Genomic DNA, 20147 nt, shown 5'->3' on the forward strand with positions numbered 1-20147 from the left:
CTACCGGGATTACTTTAGTAATGTTAGGTTTATGAGTCTGTGATACAGCTTCGCTTTCGAAACAGCTGTCAAAATAAGAGGTTTCCATTCGGAAGCCAGTGCCCAAATACCAATTCCTGGGCAACCTTGCATCTACTGGGCCCTTAGAATACCCTTAGGCTTTAACGCTGCCATTTAAGGTATGGGTTTTCTCAATAAGTGGACTAACGCCCATTACGTCATTTAACCCATTACATTGGCAACCGGAAGTCAGTGTAATCACCAGAATACCAACCGTTAAAATGATAAGCTCTCCTATTAGGGCCTTTTAATTTAGAGGTCATGAACCCTTTATAACTAATGCATTGCTTATCTCTAGTCAATGGAGCCATTAGAATAACCCCGTTCTTGACGCCTCCATTAAATTTATGGGTCACCCCATTAGAGAATCTGATGCCCATGACCTCATTATACCCATTACGCGGGGAATCGCGAGTTTCTTCCGTTATGGCCCCCTCATCTCCATAATGGATTCCCATTAGAGGAGAGTGATGGCCCTTGGGAGCACATAATCCCATAAGCACTGGAGTCGTCTTATGGGTAATTTTCACATTCTTCTCGAAGAGTGTAAGGTCGCAATGAAGAGGCTTTGTGATGGGGATCTCGCTCTAAGCGATTTCATTTGATTAAACAACGATTTTCTAGAGGTCACGCGTCATTTAACTGAATAGTTTTGATTTTGAGCGGAATCTGAAATCAAGGCGAAAATATGTGTCGTATTAATTATCGAATGGGTTCACCCCAGGGATCTGGTACTCTCTGCTTTCTTCCGGGTTTCATAATTTCGTTCTCTTAGGCTGCTAAGTCTATACATCTGTGTCGCTACGCAGAGGGTAATCCATTTCTATACAGTAACCAGTACGTGTAATAAAAGACGTGGGATCTGTTTTCTTCTAGATTTTACTCTTTTGCGAAGTCGTAAGTTAGCAGTGCCCGTTTTCTCAGAACTTAAGATCATTACGTAAACCACGAATAATAACGGTCCTGTTTTATGTTTAGGGGCCGAGAGAAAAAGGCAAAATAGATAGCGAGGGGGAAAAAGGTGAAGGACATCTGGGAGCCATGTCGACGAGTTCACGCATTCCCAATGGTGCCATTTTGACTTATTCATTTTCCAGTTGGTTGATTTAGTTTTCTTCCATTTTTGATGGAATGACTAAAACTGAACATACACACACACGCATAAAAAGAGAGAGAGAGAGAGAGAGAGAGAGAGAGAGAGAGAGAGAGAGAGAGAGAGGCATAATGCTTTCTTTGCAATCTACATCAGATGGAATGATTATTAGACATCAGTTGGGTTGGACAGTGAACAGACGTATCAAATGCAACATCGATTATATTTCAACCTTTGTACTTTTGGTGTCTAGAGCAGGATAATGTGTCTCGAATCACCTAATGTGCCACATACATGACACTCTGACAAAAGAAACGTAGCTTTCCTTTATACTGATAAGTGCATCTCCAAATTTGATGAAATGAATGAGGTTTATAAATGGCAGTCAGCTGTCGGAAAAAGTTAAGGTACACCCCATTCGTGATTACCTGCTTAATTATAATGAGGCGACTGCCCCTGGCATGATTCATATATTAATGTATATGAGAATATTATTTAAGTGCGTTGAAAGTCTATGACACGAGCGCTGTAGGCTATATATTATGTTACTCAAATAGTTGGGCCGTTGGGACTTGAGATGTTTAAACTAGACACAATTGCTGTCTTTGTTGAGCAGGCTCACGTGAACTTCGTTTCAAAGTCTTGATTGCTTCATCATTCTTTGTTATTTCAGATATATATTGTTTATTCTTGGTGTCTGTAATGCTCTTTCCGTACCGGGCTTCTTCCCTTATTGGAGCTCTTGGGCTTGTAGATTCCTGCTCCTCCAACTAGAGTTTCAGTTTAGCTTGTAATAATAAAATAATAATAATAATAATAATAATAATAATAATAATAATAATAATAATAATATAATAATAATAATAATAATAATAACAATAATAATAATAATAATACATAAAAAAACGTTGCATAATTATTTTAAAGTTAATAAAAGAAGCATTTTACAAGAATTTTCATGTTTTTAAAATCTTTTGTACATATGCTAAAATCCATGAGTGAGGCATAATCCCCCCTTAGTTATCTCCATTCCCTTTATGGCTGCGAAAACGGAAGAGTATTTTAACAGAATTTTCCTCTTTTATTGATAACGGAAAAGAAGGCCTAGCAAGCTTTATAAGACCCAGGATCCCGAAGCAGAACTGATAAAATTTCATCTATATAACTTTTATGAAGTTTAAACTAAGCCCTTCTCTTGCAAATTTTTGAGATCCACTTGGGCATTATATATCGTAAATAATGTTGCTGCAGATATTTTACGTAATCATTCTCAAACTGTACTGGGAATATCTATGAAAGTGTTTGTTTGTAAACGCGCGCGCGCAAGCTAGAATCTTCGGTGCCTAACTATGCAATTCCCAGTTGCAGAAAGAGAGAGAAGAATGTGAAAAAAAGGAGTTCCAGTTGCAGATAGAAAAGTTTTTAAAAAAAGATTTCCAGTTGCAGAAAGAGAGAAAAGTTTGAGAAAGAAAAGGATTTTTAGTTGCAGAAAGAGAGAACAGTTTTGGAAAGATTAGCAGTTCCAGTTGCAGATAGAAAATTTTTGAAAAAAAAAAAGATTTCCATCCAGTTGCAGAAAGAGATAAAAGTTTGAGAAAGAAAAGGATTTTTAGTTGCAGGAAGAGAAAAGTTTTGGGAAGAATAACATTTCCAGTTGCAGATAGAAAATTTTTTGAAAAAAAGGTTTTTGAAAAAGAGAAAATTTGACAAAGAAAGGGTTTTTAGTTGCAAGATTTGGGAAATTAGCATTTTTTGTAAAAAAAAAAAAAAAAAAAAAGGATTTCAGTTGCAGAAAAAGAAAAGTTTGATAAAGAAAGGATTTTTAGTTGCAGTAAGAGAAAAAAGTTTGTGAAAGAAAAGCATTTTCAGTTGCAGAAAGACAGAAAAAAAAAATGCATTTCTAGTTGCAGAAAGAGAAGAAAAGAAAAGTTGCATATAGAAAAAGTAAAAAAAAGGATTTCCAGTTGCAGAAACAGAAAAGTTTGTGAAAGAAAGGGATTTTTAGTTGTAGAAAGAGAGAAAAGTTTTGGAAAGAATAGCATTCCCAGTTGCAGAAAGAAATATTTTTGAAAAAAAAAAAAAGGATATCCAGTTGCACAAACAGAAAATTTTAGTTGTAGAAAAAGAGAAAAGTTTTGGAAAGAATAGCATTTCCAGTTGTAGAAAGAAAATGTTTTAAAAAAAAAAAGGATTCCCAGTTGCAGAAAGAGAGAAAAATTTGTGAAAGAAAGGGATTTCCTGTTGTAGAAAGAGAGAAAAGTTTTGGGAAGAATAGCATTTCCAGTTGTAGAAAGAAAAAAAAAAAAAAGGATTCTCAGTTGCAGAAAGAGGGGAAAATTTGAAAGAAAGGGATTTCCTGTTTAGAAAAGCAGAAAAGTTTTGGAGAAAATTTGTGAGAGAAATGTTTTGAAAAAAAAAAAAAAAAAAAAGGATTTCCAGTTGCAGAAACAGAAAAATTTGTGAAAGAAAGGGATTTCTAGTTGCAGAAAGAGGGAACAGTTTTGTAAAGAAAAGAATTTCCAGTCGCAGAAAGAGAGAAAAATTTGTGAAAGAAAAGGGATTTCCTGTTGTAGAAAGAGAGAAAAGTTTTGTAAAGAAAAGAATTTCCAGTTGCATAAAAGAGAAAAGTTGATAAAACAAAAGGATTTCGTAAACTTGGAATGCTCTCCCTACAGGTGTGACTAGGAGAATGCAATTAAGGCAAGGACGCCAGGAACAATAAAGGCTCTGGGGAAATGACAGTAAAGTCGCCCAGCTGTATAAGTAATGACGAAATCCAGACAATTGGTCCGTGTGTTCCTAATTTGCAATTAATATTCGAATATTCTTTCGTCCATTTTCATTCTGTTTTTATTTTTTTGTCGTTCGTTCGAATTCAATAAATGGAAACAGAAGTAAAGGAATTTAGAAAATTCACCTAAATGTTCTTACTACTTTAATGGTTAAAAAAAAAATGTACGGATGAATGTGTAACTGGATATTATCTAGCATCGTAACTTCAAAGGTCAGTTATGTTTCATGTACCGAATCCCTTAATGTGTAATGTAACTGATCCCTTAATGCTACAAGTAGAAAATTCATTGATTTTCATCGTAAATATATCAGTAAGTAACGTACGTACCAAAAACTTAGATGATGATGATGACATTATTAAGCAGCGTTGGGGCTGGTCAGTCGTTGCATGGGTGACCTCTCTCTTCGGCGTTGATTCCTTGGGAAAGGATCTTTACCACAATTTCCTCTGTCTACTCAGCTGTAAATGAGTACCTATTCCTGATGGGGTAGGGTTCAGCAATGATGGAAATATATGAATTATTATTATTGTATTATTATTATTATTATTATTATTATTATTATTATTATTATTATTATTATTGTTTAGGCAAGCAGGTAAATCATACAGCAGCTGTCTAAAGTTCATTTATTCCTTGACTTTTCGGTAGAGCTTTCTACCCTTTTTCAAAAGGCGAATGAAGTCGTTTTTAAAAATGGCAGAAAGCGCAGCCAAAACGTCAAGGAATAAATGAACTTTGGGCAGCTGTTGTATGATTTACCTGCTGCTGCAAAGAAACTCATTCGAGAGACTGGGAAACTACAATACATCTTATTATTATTATTATTATTATTATTATTATTATTATTATTATTATTATTATTATTATTATTATTATTATTATTATTATTATTATATTGGGAAACAAATCCACAGCTACGTATATGAACATATATTTAAAGATGAATCTATACAGATTCATCTTTAAATATAAATATATACATATATATACATTTGTTTTGTTTTAAGACCCATGCTTTAAGACTTTTGCTACTATTAGTTTTATTATTATTATTATTATTATTATTATTATTATTATTATTATTATTATTATTATTATTATTATTATTATTATTATTATTATTCGTAAATGTCCTTCGGATATCCTCTTCACAACTTCTTTGTAAAGAATATAATGAAGATTCTGTACAGAATGAATGGTGCTGATGCAGCTTTCATAATTACTGTATTATTAACCCTTTACCCGAGAAAGTATAATTAGGTTAAATGTAATTAACCTGCTCTGAAAATTACGAAATAAGACAGGTAAAGTCAGAATATACCTGCCGGCGGAGAGCCAGAAATAAATTTCATGGAAGAGACTATGCAAATTTTGTTGCTTAAATCTTGCGTCCAATTAGGTATGCTAATTGCCAGCCAGATAGCGGTGTTGAAAAAGAAAACTTATACGCTTTACCTTATTCATTTTATCTAGTGAAACGCTTAAAAATAATAAAATGCCGAAATCCTAACCGGAACCACGTGATTGAATTGCATTAGAAGGTGGCATCATGCAAAGGACGTGGCGTATTGAATATGACAGCTGTCTTTAATTCGACAATAATATCACTCATACTTCTAAGTTGATGGTTTTGGACACTGTTGTTAGCAGCAAATAACAAAAGGTAACAAATCGTTGCATGTCCTAAAATTTTTGTTCTTCAAAAGAGAACAATTTTCGCTGGTCATACCACCATATAATAAAGAAAAAAAGTGGTTTTTAGAAGAAAGTACTTATTGTTCATAAAGAGTATAATCTGCACCAGTCATACTATCATATCAGAAAAAGTGACCTTTAGAAGGAGAAAATATTCATTGTAAAAGAGAGAGAGAGAGAGAGAGAGAGAGAGAGAGAGAGAGAGAGAGAAATCTCTAGAATTGTTAGGCAAAAGCAAATGGAATCAGCTCGTATTACCAGTGGCGTAATAAGTGGTATTAAGGTAGATGCAATAAATGATCATTAAAAGACATGCTATATTCAACATTTAATAAGCGGTAATTTGGTATAAAAGAACAAAAACAAACACAGTCGATGGCCTGTAACTAGCGACGTCACAAATGAAAAGGGCTCCATAATAAGCAATGAGAAGTATGTAATAAGTGATAATAAATAGGTAGTAATTTGGTGTTGAAGATTGAATATGACGGAGGTAACTTTCTCTTCCTTACTTTGGCGTAGTCAAGTACTGCTCGGTAACATGCTAACTGTCGCTTACTCATGCAAATTAATACCTACCGAAATGCGCCATCAAATTCACTCTTGTGAACACGGCCACTTCTCCCATTGTGAGTAGAAACGTTCAAAAGGATTCTAAAAGAATGTTTTAGCGAGAAAGAAAGAAATACAGACGAGAACAAATCGGTGTTATGATAGACTTTTGATCGCGGAAGGAATTAGAATTTTCTGAGAATTCAAATACTGGAAGAATTACGCAGCGTTCCTTAAGAAAATCGCGAGTCCAAGAAATGAAGTGGGAAGCAGTTTTTAATGAGCCTAAATAGATATCAATTATGTGTGTGTACATTATATATATATATATATATATATATATATATATATATATATATATATATATATATATATATATATATATATGTATATATATTATATATACACACATATGTGTATATATATATATATAGATATACATATTTTCATGATATTGCCTTGTAATATGTATATCATCCTATAGTTTTGATATATTTACTCTTCTATTTATCATGTGTTATGTGTAATGATAATTGTTGAAATATCGTATGTAGCATAATATCAGATCTCAAAAGAGTTAGTGATTTAGATAACTTAACAGTGTAATTTAAAATTAATAATGCTTTTTAACAGTAACTTAGTACATGAGCAACACGTGTGTGTCATAGCGAAGGGTTTGTTTCACTTCAGTTATCATCAGTTAAGATAATGTGTTGGTGGGCGAGAGAAACAATAGCTGCCCCGTTCTGGAAACCAACTTGGGTTTTTCGTTTTGTTTTTAAAACATGCCAGTCATAATTAGCCAGTTCCAGTCTGTTTTGATCGTGTTAAGATTTCTGTAAAAGCTTTGTCCCATATGAGAAGAAGATGAATAATTTCACAATGTTACATGTACAGTATTGTCCTGATTGCATTCAAAATGCTTTGTAAGAAGTGATGTCATCTTTCCCTTCTAGAACTTTCTCTCGTATCTCGTTCCCAAAATGCCTTAATAATTCGTCATCTGATTGTTTAATTTCCTACTGGAATCCTAAAGTTTGTTCATTCTGATTTCAGAGACCGTTAGTGTTGGTTCCCCCTCTCTCTCTCTCTCTCTCTCTCTCTCTCTCTCTCTCTCTCTCTCTCTCTTTCTTCAAAAGAGAGAAATTTTAAGGTAAAATATTCGTGGTCATTGATATTAAACTTAACTTTTGACATCTGAATGTAGGAAAAGTTTATATATTTGATAACGGCACCATACGAAAAAGTGTGTTTTGTGAATGTAAATCAGCTGCATTTCAAGTGATTTTGCAAAATTTTTTACAAGCTTATATAAGATAAAGTGGATTTTACTTATTATTACCATGGTATAATAAGGTATATTAAGAGAATTTTTGCCTAAGTGAAATTATTATTGGTAAATGTTTTGTGTATTTTTGTGTGTTCTTGTGTTTGCAATCTCTTGATTTTTCACATTTAATATATTGGTGATTTAACATTTATTTACTTAGAAATTTGAATATTTCTTCATAATTTAACATTGCATACTTAATTTAATTTTCATTTACTGAGATTTTCTTTTCAAATTTTGAGTAATTTTAATAGTTTAAATTTTGCCTGATTAATTTAATTTCTTGTTAAATTAAAGTTTTTGTGATTTAGTTTTGTTTAATAATTTAGCTCAAGAATTAATTAAATTTTGTGTTGTTTTCAAACAATAGTAAATTTTTCAGATTGTGAATTTTAATGATAAATTTTGAATTTAAAATAAATTTATGTATTTAATGTTTTTAAAAAAAGTGTTTCTTTTAGTGACCATCAGTGAATAGGATTAATTGTATGCATGAGGCAAAGTGACAAACATGTCTTGTTCCTTTAGTTTTGCTGAAGTGAATTAAGACCAGGGAAACAGTTAAAGTTGTTTAATGGAGTGATGCCCTTTTGCTCTAGTATATTTCTTGTTCAATTGTTGATACCTCTCACTTGTTTTGATAAACTTAGTTTGATTTTTTGCGTGATTAATAAAGCTTTTCAAGGGATCACTGTTACCTTTAGAGTACTCATTCATAATTTTTATTGTTATGAGAGTTCAGGTGTCTGGCTGAAGTGAGGTAAATTTTGAATTCTGTGATTAGTTGTGTAATAACCAGGTACTTGGAGCACATCGTGACAATATATATATATATATATATAAATATATATATATATATATATATATATATATATATATATATATATATATATATATATATATATATATATATACATATATGTGTGCATGCATATTTATATATAGATATATATAACTATATATATAACTATACATAGGTATGTGTATGTATATGCATATATATATATATATATATATAATATATATATATATATATATATATATATAACTCAGATACACAATTGTTCTGTGCATTAGTAGAATTACTAAAAGGACCTCATTCATATATATATATATATATATATATATATATATATATATATATATATATATATATATATATATATATATATATATATATATATATATATATATATATATATATTTATTTATATATATATATATATTTCCTTTATATATATGCAAAGGTGAGCATTCTCTCGTTCTCTGTCACGGAAGTGCAAAATAAACTGTTTGAAAACCTGCTTTGAAGAAACAAAGAAAAAGCGACTTCATCTGCTTCTCTATTTCGATTCTCTTAATTGTTATTTCTTCATTAATTTGATCTCTCTCTCTCTCTCTCTCTCTCTCTCTCTCTCTCTCTCTCTCTTTCTCTATATCTCTGTCTTTCTGCCTCTCTCTCTCAAATATATATATATATATATATATATATATATATATATATATATATATATATATATATATATATATTATCAAATTATGAAGGACATAACAATTTATGGAATCGAAATACAGAAGCCGATGACGTTTCTTTTTCTTTGTTTCTTCAGAGCAGGATTTTAAAAAAGTTTATTTTGTATTTCTCAAAATCGAGGGTAAGAGATTCTTTGCTTCGTTTAAAGCAAACATGAAGATATCTCTGTGGTTTCTGACAGGTTTGCATTGTGTCCTGAAAATTAAATTTTCAAAGGTATGATACATCTCATGCCTGACCTGACGTCTGTGAACTTCTGGATCATATCAGGGGTAATTTTTAAGAGCTAATATTATGTGTATAATTTCCAATTAAGTTATATACAGAGTTTTATATATTATAAAACCTGCATTATCTCCGAAGCAACAACATCCCGAAAGATCATACTGTAAGGGACTGTATTTTTTAAAACCAATTGTGACGTGACAGTACTCAGAAACAAACACTTCTGGTATTTCCTGTTTGCTTTGAGAAACAGCATACGTAAACATAAGCCCTGAAATCGTGTGACTGTCATTTTCTTTTGAGTAATGTAAACTTTAATATAGATTATTCAATTTTCCAGGAGCCTTGAGTTAGAGGATAGTACAGAATTTCGTGAAACTCTCTTGAAGATCTTGTGGTCTAGATACCTAGACGTGACTTTACATGTTTCTGTAGCACCTCATGGTTGGTACAGTGTAAAGACAATTGGGTTTAAAGATAGCAGAGACCTTCATGAAACTCTCTTGAGGACCCTGTGGTCCAGTTACCTAGACGTGATTTTTCATGTTTCTGTAACAGCCAAGATAGCAAAATCTACGATTGTTCAGTGTAAAGACAATCAGGTCTAGATAACATTTTTAACATGATTAAATTTTCCATGGAGTAACTAAATCATAGTTGCCAGCCATTCTCTACAATTTACCATAAGAGCAAAACTTTGAAAAAAATTAAGGTGTCAAAAGAGTTTATTAGGCTTCGTGTCTGAAAAGGTTATCAGGACGAGGGCGACAACTAAGGACGCAACAAATAATATTATAATAAAAAGATTTTGCCTCCTGAGAGGCATTTAGACAAAGCAGAGAATGCGTCAAGTTTTGGAGTACATTGTGTAACAGGGAAGGCAGATTAGTCTTCCAACAGTAAGTAAAACGACTGAATTGAGGAAGCAGTGGCAAGCACAACTAGACCGCGGTTGTGTAATTAGTTCGTAAGCATTAATAAGATGAAAATTACACAAGCGCACAGCAACATATCGCGATGTGCGTAAAGAAATAAAATTACGACATTAGGTAATGGTTATTGTTTCTATTTATGTAACTGGATGAATTAATGATCGAACATGCTATTCACTAAATAAGTGTGGAATATAAATTAAAGAAGAGAAGAAGAAGAGAGAGAGAGAGAGAATATGAAAATGTGATAACGGTTAGTGCCTCCACTTTACGATCCTATAACAAAATTATATTATCGACAGTGAAGGCATAAAATAAAATTCGGAAAATTGGTTTTATTCAGGATAAAAAAAAACTTTATTTACATACCGTATTAACCTTTTTCTCTATAAATTCCTTCCTAAGAAAATCATACGATAATATTATCTTTTTCTTTCGGAAAGGGAAAATTATGTCTTGACACGATACTGTATATTAGAAGTGATATAATGTCCAGAAAATGTTTAGTTCTTGCATAAAATTAAAATTTGGTTGAAAGAGATAAATAACACGCTTTAATAACTGAAAATTGAGTAATGACGGCTACAGACAGATAAACTGATAGGTGCAGAATATACAAACTTTATTATAGAAACTTTATGAAGAATAATAGTAATGGGATATTAATATAGTATTACCCAAACAACTAACGATATTAGTAACAGTTCAACGCCTTCACCAGATTGCGCCAACCCTTCCTGACACTTGCTTCCTAACGATATCATAAAATTCATTTTCTTTTACACTGGCCCTTATACAATAAACCAAACCGAATCTTATATTACTGAAAGCAAAATTGTATGAGATTATTCCCCAAGATGTAGTGAGATGTATGTATGTATGTATGCATGCATGCATATATATATATTATATATATATACACACATATATATACATATATTATATCATATATATATATCATATATATATATATATATATATATATATATATATATATATATATATATATTATATGTTATTAAGCAAAACTGTTTGAGATCATTTCCCAAGATGCAGTGGGATGTATGTATGTATGTATATGTATATATATACATACATATAACATATATATATATATATACATAATATATACTGTATATATATTCTATATATATATATATATATATATATATACATATATATACATGTATGTATGTATATATCTATGAGGGTTGAAGTGGCCCAAACCAGCAGAGGCTTTCCAACAGGTATGTGGACCTACCCCTAGGCATGCGCGAAAGACTTTGTAAAGAGTTTGAGAAACTTGCTACCTGTGGTTAGTAGTTTAGTTATTATTCCCATTTATCTGTGTCCAATTATTCCTTGTATTTAGGATTTGATTAAATATGCAACATATGGTAACATTTGTTTAATTTTCCTGCTGTAATGTCACTAAATATTTACTTTTAAAGTTTAAATTTAGAAGTTTATAACCTCTCCATTGCCACTCTGTACTTGAAAACTTCGTAACAGATTATAAAACATGTACTGTGAATACAAAATAGTTTTTAGTTCCTCGTTGGACGAGTCGGTATAGTTCTCGGCCAGCACTCTGCTGGGCCTGCGTTCGTGTCTCCGACCGGCCAATGAAGAATTAGAGGAATTTATTTCTGGTGATCGAAATTCATTTCTCGATATAATGTGGTTCGGATTCCACAATAAGCTGTAGGTCCCGTTGCTGGGTAACCAACTGGTTCTTAGCCACGTAAGATAAGTCTAATCCTTCGGGCCAGCCCTAGGAGAGCTGTTAACCAGCTCAGTGGTCTGGTTAAACTAAGGTATACTTGACTTGATAAAGCTTTGAGTTTTCATTTTCATATCGCTTATAACTATAATAGAAATATTTTATTTATGAAATAATTAGTCTTTTCCATAGTTAGGTTTACCATTTGAACGATGCTACACAGAAATAATACATGATCAGCAATGGAGAATTTCAGTGGATACATGACCCATCGAGGTGTAGTCACTCCATAATTTGTCAACTTAGTTTTCAGTTAGGACGTCAATTGTTAAAAACAATCCCTCACTAATGGAAAGGAAAATAGAATAGCAAGTGGTTTAACGCATCCCGTGCCTTGTATGGGAACTAGATAGGAAAAATAATTGAAGTAAGGGTACAAAAACGAACATTCAACAAAAACGAACCTTCAAAATTACAGTTTTCAACAAAAGCATACGACCTGAAGGGCTTTGGTTGTTGCAGAAATGGAGTGCAGGAATTATTCTAATATCGATGTTGTTATTCCTAAATCTTGTATCAAGTATTTTAAAAGCAATGTCTCCACCGGAAGCTTCAAGGCATTCATGAATTATATATTTCTGCATGCCTGGGGGGGAGGGTGGAGGTGGGGAGGAAGGAGGTGGAGTTGAGAGAGGAAATAGCAAAGGGGAATTTCTTTATTTATGTGAAAACCAATTTCTTCATCTGATTGGTATCATTAGGGTAAGGTAATTTTCAAGTGACTTTTCATAATCAATCAAGAAATTCCCTCTGAACAAACAAATGCTGTCTTATAATCACTTGATGTGATTAAAATCACTTGGTTCCTCAAATAAAAACTCAAAATATCTGAACACAGCTGCTCATGGCGCAGCCTAGAACCGTAGTACTACAAATAATTTTTCCTAGATTTTATATTTTTATTTTGTATGAAACTTTAGCAGTACCTAGAACACGTAAGAAGTGAGAAGGTGAATGTACAATAATCGCTCCTACATACTTGGGTATCGAAGGTATGGCACGTGCCCTGGGCCATCCTCATATAGTGGAAAGAAAAGCTCAGACGTATGATCAGTTTTCCATCATCTGATGACAAGATTTGTTAAGCCACTTATATAAAGCATGAGGTGAGTGTTTGAAGCTTTCCAAGATGGTGTTGGGACGAAAGAAACGAATGGCAGATGAGAGAACCCGAGGGAGACTGGTTTAACAGTCGTGCAAGAGAAACGGCTGTTTACGGGAGGCGAGTCTGTTTGTTGTCTTGCCACCAGCTTCCAGCATCATTCGTGCCACCTGCCTCGCCAGCAATAAACAGAAGGGGGACCTTTTCTCATTCTCCCGGGGAAGGATTAATTGGCTTCTTCTCTAATGAAGGATGAAATCTAGACGGCAACCAAGGCTGTCTGGAGAAGCTGCTAGACGAAGTGGCCGTGGCCTCGAGGATAAGAAAACTTAATTTTCTTTTTTTTCTCAGATTTTTCTGTACTTCTTTAAATAAAAAGTAGATTGTCCATTAGACATTACTGTAAAAATATGATTCCTCATGGGAAACAAAATAATATGCACAGTTCGTATTGTTGTCCCTTCTGAGATATTCCTTTGGTTAATTATCTAAAAGGGAAGACAGCGTCACCGCGCCATAATGTAAAGAAAATTTTATCAAAGATAAAAACATGATATGGATGTGAGGCTGGGTAGTTGCGTGATGCGACCTTGGCATAGTCCCTGTCTTTGTTTATTTGTTGCATTTCATTTTGAACAGACTATCTGGTTCTCTCTCTCTCTCTCTCTCTCTCTCTCTCTCTCTCTCTCTCTCATAAAAGATGTGAGAAATACAACCGCCCCAGTTATTCAGGATGAAAGATTAATTTTCCGTTTTAGACGAATCGCTTCAAAGCTGTCAGATGAAACAAATATTTTTTGTTTCCCTTTTCCCAGCTTAAAAAATGTTTACGCACAGCAGCCAAAACTATTATTAATAGCCATGACTGTTGAAAGGCACAATATTTTTTTTCAAAATTAGGTTTTTATACATAAATTCCAGCTTGCGAAACATATACCAATAGCCACGTCTGTTCAAAGGATTATTATTTGTACAATTTATCATCTTTTCTGATTGAAGTAATTTTAATGGACTTGATCATCTTCACCCAGCGTGACCCCAGTCAACTTAAAAAAACTTTAGTGATGTTATCATTTTTCCTTGATTTTCAATTGCGATTTCAGTGACGAGCACGCTTTGAATGGCAGAATTGCATTTATTAATTCAGTTAGGTTACGTCCACTGTTATTGTTCATACTACAAAGAAAGCGTTTATGTCATGAAAACTGACAGCAAATAAAAAAAGAAAAGAAACACAATTAGCCAGAAGAGAGATTATACTTTCTGCCTGGGATTTGCTTACAAACAGCTAATTTTTCTGACTCACATGAAAAACTTATGACATATTTAATCTAGGTCATTTCGCGTAAAAGGCACTTTATCTGCATTATGAGGAAATGGGTAACTGGCTTGCATAAAACAGAAATTTTAATATAATTTTCAATGCTATGATGCAAAGCTGATAATTTTCTGTGGTCAGCACACTGAAGTATTTCGGACTGAAATTTTGTGTTTCAAATCACAGACCTGATTTTCACAACTTGAATGTCTCCAAAAAACAGTAGGTAGTTTAAATGAGGAATAACATCGCCTTTTGAAATGAAATGACCTACCTTTAGGAAATCAGCTACGGAATTAGATGAACCATTTCAGTACAGAAAATTACAGCGCATTTAATTATTCGTGGGGACACGTCATGGTACTTTGGCATTGAGCCAAAAGACATTTTAGCGAAGAAAGTTCATGACATTTCATTGTGGTTATATGTGCGAAACATGACATTTCAATGACTGAGCGTCTAGACATTTTAGCGAATAAAGAGTATAATTTGATGAGGGAAACATAAGTTGTTTTGGGTGAAGAAAGTTCAGGATATTTCACCGTGATCTTGTAAGTGTGTAAAGATAGACATTTTAAAAAAAGAATATCCAGACATTTTAGCGAGTAATGATTATAATTTGAGACTAAAAAGGTGTTTTATTGAGAAAAACATCAGATTGTAATGGGAAATGATTAAATACCTAGACATCAAAGAATATAACTGTAGGCTGAAAAGATACTTTTATGAGAAAACGAGATTTTTATGGGAAATGACAAGACATTTGGATAAGTTATTATAATGCATTTAAAAATCAGCTGTAACGAGACTTTGTGATTATAAGACACAAGACTCTCTAAAGAAGAATAGCTCGCGTTACTACTTCAAGGAATAGAATTATATCAGACCGGGAAATTATAGAACCGTCACTCTGCCAAAGAAGATGATGCAATAATTGCTCATTGCATTACAAATGGGTTATCGCCTCAGTAGGCGTCGAGAGCCATAAAAGGCAATAACTAGGCGACAAAATATCTTTAGGTTTTCTTTTGAAATGTGACTTAAATATATAGGCAGTGACCGATGAATAAACGGACTGGAGGGGTAAATGATGTCCTTCCAGAGGCCCGAACTGCCTGATGGAGGTCTACCAAATTTTCGTCAGTTTCTCTGTACCTCAAGACATCGTGAAGATAGCGAGTCTATCGTGTGAAATGATTATGGGTGCTGAACTAAAGCAGGTAAAATTCCTAACTTCTGGAGAAGGAGAGATGAAATGATACTCACAGCAGAACGTTTAGTTATTCCTTATCCAGTTATTGCTGTGAGAAACCTCGCTGAATAATACCAACTAATCCCTCACTGGAAAAATCCAATAATCCCTTAATGAATAGACACAGTTATTAATAATTTTCCTTGTTCCTTCATTCTGATCCGTTGAGACTTTAAAAAATCTCCAACAAGAAAAATGACAGATGATTTACATGCTTCCCTATTTCCTTTGATTATGAAAGAAAAGTTCCATCAGCCGCTATGTCCCAGGACACCATAAGCTATATATCTGCTGAGTCTGGAACTTGATGAAGCCTCTGCCTTTTTCTTCAGATAAATTGGCTATATGATCTCAAATTAAAGTTAACTTATTATAGATTTATTTCCACAATCAATAATTCGATCAGCCCAGAAAGTTAGCCATGGTAAGTGCTCAAACACGTGTGTTTCAATCAACGTGTCCCTTCTATCTTTAGATCATATCCTTTTTTTTCATTTTTCATCCTTTGTTCCAAACTCTCTCTCTCTCTCTCTCTCACTCTGTCTATCTGTCTGTCTGTAACAAAGCAACCACATCTGACATCGGCAGCTGTGACACCCATACCATGAAAAACACTCAAGGAAAATCCGCGTTTGAGTGTATGATACGAAAATGAATTTCTGTCCCTTCCTGGCTGAATGAAACTTCAAACACGGGAAAAAAAAATCTCGTTTTAAAGCAGCTCTTGGATTTCCCATCCCACATATTCGCGCTGTATATCAGGCTTTCATGAAAGTCCCCAGTCACAACAGCAGTACATATTGCCTCTCTGGATGCCCGATAATAGGATAAATCCTCAAAAAGCTTACATGGAAGTTTTTAGGCCTTAGGATTAAAGGTGAAGGTATATTCAGGTATGAAGCCTCTTCACCCTCAAGACCAAAATGGCTTTCTATAATTATAGGAAAAATCCCTGAAATATTTCTATGGAGGATGCGATGGAAGGATTCTCTGGGGCATTGGGTGATATTTTTCTGCTTATTGTAGGGGACTCTCCCTGTATTTTCCCATCATGATAATTTGTCCACCCTTAATTGCTCGGGTAATCACTGATAAATGAGAATGATGACGGCTGTCATTATCTTCTAACGGGAAACTGCTAGGAAACTTGAATTAATGTAAAAAAAATTAAGTGATATAATCCCCGCTTTTCAGTTTATTAGAGAAAGGAAATCATAGACATATTCTTAATACGTTTCCAACGTTGAATAAATGAAGCCTGACTACTGACGGCGTCCTCTGATACTCTCTTTCAATTAACAGGAACAGTCTTCCTCTATGAGTCTGTAGGTGAAGGGTCTGTCTCATGCCTCCTCATCCTCATCCTAATCCCTACCATTTAGACTACCTAAATCCTAAAACTATCATCTTACAATAACGCCATTTTGATATCTCTGTTCTTGATCAGAAATCCATGAGGGTGGAATTAGCGATATATTTCGTCTCAATTTTCGCCTTATGGAGATGAAAAGTTCTTCCAACAAGGACACACAGAGTTCGATTATGTGTCCTGAACCTTGCGGGTGAAATGTTATACTGATTTAACCATTGCAAGTAACTCGTAAATCTATTCGTTTTGGCACAGCTGAGGCCTAGCTATAATGCCTTGAGATCGTATGTACTTGAAATATCCAAATGATGTGAGATTTGCCACCATCTGGACACCAACTCGGTGCTGAAGTTTTTGAGCTACAACTTGAAGTTACCAGCAACTTTAAATATTGTGGGGCATGATATGCCCTCCCATTTGTCTATGTATACTCTCAGGATTTACTAGACATTTTTTCTGGTGCTCCTACGAGCATAAACTTATGTCACTTTTTTCTGGTGCTCCTAGGAGCATAAACTTGTCAGAAGACTATGAGCAGATTCTAAATCATCATCCATGTACTGTGAACAGATAAAGGGCCGAGATGTCTGTTTCCCCTAACTTGCCAAAATAATTTAACTAAATCAAGACTGTTAGACGAGGCTAAATCATCATCTATGCATTGTGTATCCCACTACGTTCACTCGCTTCCTCTTCTGACCTATTCTTCTTCCCTAGAAATACCACCGCGAAGAAAATTATTAACATTTCAGGGACCCGTTCACAATGATACAGTGACTTGGAAAGATGAACGGCAAACAGACCTTTCCTTTATTTTCAGAAGACTTGAAACATTTCAACGAAGCGACTGCCTCAGTGAAAAAGTATGTCGACAACTTTCGGCAGCGATGAATGTCATTCCACTGAAAATGGCAGTGTATTTAAGAAGAAAAGAATTTGTGACTTCTTTCTTGTCCCAGGTTTTCATTTTAATTCGTGGGCTGTCACAGTCATCGTTTTTTATTTATCTGATGACTTTTTGTTGTATTTGTGTTCTTCATGGGGAAGCTTTTGTCATCAAAGAACAGACTGACTTTTTTTTTCGTATTAATTATAATACCTATATACCCTTTGCTACCTTTCAATTCAGTTTTCCTGATACTTTAAAAGTTATATATATATATATATATATATATATATATTATATATATATATATATATATATATATATATATATATATATATATATATATATATATATATATATATAGAGAGAGAGAGAGAGAGAGAGAGAGAGAGAGAGAGAGGAGAGAGAGAGAGAAGAACAGTGCAAGGTAACTGTAAATTAACTCATGTACATTCCCGTAACCGCACAGTATTTAATGATGGTCACATAAAAGTATGGTGACAGGTAAATACAAATAGACTGAGACAATAAATCCGATGACATCACCGGAGTCCTATAGAATCCTTCTATCATTTCATTCATATGAGGGTTCCGTAGTAACCTTCCTGATGGTCATTAGGATCTTCATAAGGGCGACAGTTACGATGATCCAGATACACATTTCGGCTTAATGGGCCTCTTCCTTCAACTCCATAGGACAGAGGAGATATACGGACGGTTCATCTTTTTGCTCATAATAGTTTTAGTGGATCAAATGAAGGGAACGATTATCTTTTGGGATTGCACGGGATTTATTCAGAACCGCTATATAAGAGGATTAGGGATTCCACTTATGTCTTGTACGAAAATGGACGAGAAGGGTTTCTCTCTTCTCTCTCTCTCTCTCTCTCTCTCTCTCTCTCTCTCTCTAGGGATTCCACTGATGTCTTGTACGAAAATGGACGAGAAGTCTCTCTCTCTCTCTCTCTCTCTCTCTCTCTCTCTCTAGGGATTCCACTAATGTCTTGTACGAAAATGGACGAAAAGGGTTTCTCTCTCTCTCTCTCTCTCTCTCTCTCTCTCTCTCTCTCTCTCTCTCTCTCTCTCTTTCTCTAAGGATTCCATTGATGTCTTGTACGAAAATGGAAGAGAAGTTCTCTCTCTCTCTCTCTCTCTCTGGTCCTCGCTACCGATGAACCCGCTTGCGATCCCACATCGGTCGAAGGAAGGATGGATATGGATACGTTTCCTAAAAAATCCTATTTGCCTAGCATGACCAAAGTAAAGAATTCTGTACATGGTTGTTGCTCGGTTGTTGTGGGTTGCAGGTGAGTCTGTAGACAGGGAGAGGGAAAGGAAAGAAAGAAAAAATGATAAACGTGAGTGATCAGAGTTCCGTTATGAACGGGAGGATCTCTCCGGGATAAACCATTCATCAGATTCTCTGTCTGTCTGTCTGTCTCAGGCCTTTTTTGCCTGGTTTGTCTGGTAGGCGTCTGTCAATGCAAGCGTCAGTCATCACACTTGAATTCACTTCCGTTTCTGTTACCATGAATAATTATTCGTTACAGCGTCTCATTCACTAACTCTTTTTAGAGACTCCGCGTCCTGATGTGATAGATAATTGACCACATCTCTTGCAACTGATGTGCTTCGAATTTTCTGATTAAATCCGTTAATTTCCCATTGGTATTTTGGCAGCCTCTTCTTACATATGATCACAGCGACTCGTCAGAAAATGTATTCTTATATTTCTTAGATTTGTTGTCATTCACCGTGACCGTCATTCATCGGTATGAAGTATATTTCTAAACACCGAAGTATGTTATGACCTTCCTGTATCAAAACAGTCATTTTAAAATATTTGTTTCTATTCTTGCAATATGTCACCCCATTCCTTTCGGTAATGTCGATTTTCTCTTCAATCAAATGTCATGTAACTTCCGTGTGAAATGACGGTGTATCCTACACTTAAAGAGGGACTATAGAATTGAAAATAAATTATGGATGCACTAAGCGGAAAGAAGTGGATTCCAAATCTCTCCTGGAAAGCTTGTAACTATTTCTTAATAAATATCTCCGCTAGATATCATCCCGTTTAACTGAGGTCCTGATATATATATATATATATATATATATATATATATATATATATATATATATATATATAATATATATATATATAAATTATATAATATTTATAGTATATTATATATATATATATATAATTATTCTATATAGT

This window comes from Macrobrachium rosenbergii, chromosome 53 (genome assembly GCF_040412425.1).
Source record: "Macrobrachium rosenbergii isolate ZJJX-2024 chromosome 53, ASM4041242v1, whole genome shotgun sequence".
Taxonomy (NCBI): domain Eukaryota; kingdom Metazoa; phylum Arthropoda; class Malacostraca; order Decapoda; family Palaemonidae; genus Macrobrachium; species Macrobrachium rosenbergii.